The sequence below is a fragment of the Balaenoptera acutorostrata genome, chromosome 5, assembly GCF_949987535.1.
Source record: "Balaenoptera acutorostrata chromosome 5, mBalAcu1.1, whole genome shotgun sequence".
Classification (NCBI taxonomy): Eukaryota; Metazoa; Chordata; class Mammalia; order Artiodactyla; family Balaenopteridae; genus Balaenoptera; species Balaenoptera acutorostrata.
The window spans coordinates 107,604,892-107,606,075 of record NC_080068.1 but is presented as its reverse complement, the minus strand read 5'-3'; the positions used below and the strand labels follow the sequence as shown (position 1 = coordinate 107,606,075).

General features: G+C 45.4%; 1 non-coding gene across 1 annotated transcript; it reads left to right on the top strand.

Moving 5' to 3' along the window:
- The first annotated feature begins 864 nt into the window (after positions 1–864).
- Positions 865–967, top strand: LOC114238987 (U6 spliceosomal RNA). The gene has a single exon (XR_003624202.1). It is a non-coding gene; the product is annotated as a U6 spliceosomal RNA (small nuclear RNA).
- The last annotated feature ends 217 nt before the right edge of the window (positions 968–1,184 follow it).

The following is a 1,184-nucleotide window of genomic DNA, read 5'->3' as shown; positions in this document are numbered from 1 at the left end:
AAGTACACTTATTGGTCTGGCAACACCCAAGAAGACTCCTCCTGGCAAACTGATCTGCCTTGCTGAGTCCTCCCAGCCCATGTTCACTCAGAAGCCAAGACACCTCTTGGCTTCTGCCCAAGCTGTTTCCTCTGCCCAGAGGACTCCTGTACATCTCCAAGGCGCTACTCAAATATCACCTTCTCCAGGCAGTCCTCCTCCTCCACCTTCTTCATGTCCTTCCTTCCTTTTGTCCTTCATTAATTAAGCCCTTATCATGTCCCAGCACTACACCAGAGCCCCCCAACTTCCCTCCATCCCAGTATCTGCCACACTGCAGACCTTCCCAGCCTCATCTCCTGTGATGCTTCCCCTCACTTCTCTGGTCTGTCCACGCTGGCTTCCTGTGCTCCCTTCCTCTCTCTGCAGGACCTTTGCACAGGCTGTGTCAGTCTTCTGCCTGGAATGCTCCTCTCCCCTCACATTCCTGCTGTCCCCCACCTAAATTGTTCCTTCCTGGCACGCTGCAGTTGTCTTACTCTGCCCTCCTTCACATCTGGGATATAACATTTCTTTTGTGATTCCTAGGTTACCCTCTGTCTCCTTGACCACAAGAGAGCAAGCACTGCAACCTCAATGCCTAGCACCGAGCCTGACATACAGCAGGTGCCTGATAACTTTGTTAAATGGGTGAAAGAAGACAGCCCTGAGAACCTCAATCTCTCTCTTCCTTTGGATCAGTCGTTCTTAAACTTCTTTTGGCCATTGGCCCCTTTGAGAGTCTCATGAAACCTAGAAACCCTCTCTGTACAGATATACATGAATACTTCTTCACATAAAACTCCCATATTGTTTCAAGGTTCAAAAACACCCCAGATAAAATGCTTGCTTAGGCAGTACATTTACTAAAATCGGAACAATACAGAGTAGATTAGCATGGCCCCTGCGCAGAGATGACATGCAAATTAGTGAAGTGTTCCATATTTCTGTTTGGGATTAGCAGAAGCAAGCTATTATATATAGGATGGATAAACAACAAGGCCCTACTGTATAGCACAGGAAACTATATTCAGTATCCTGTGATAAACCATAATGAAAAAGAATATATATGTATAACTGAATCACTTTGCTGTACGGCAGAAATTAACACAACATTGTAAAGCAACTATACTTCAATAAACGATTTTAAAAATTCCAGATAAAGA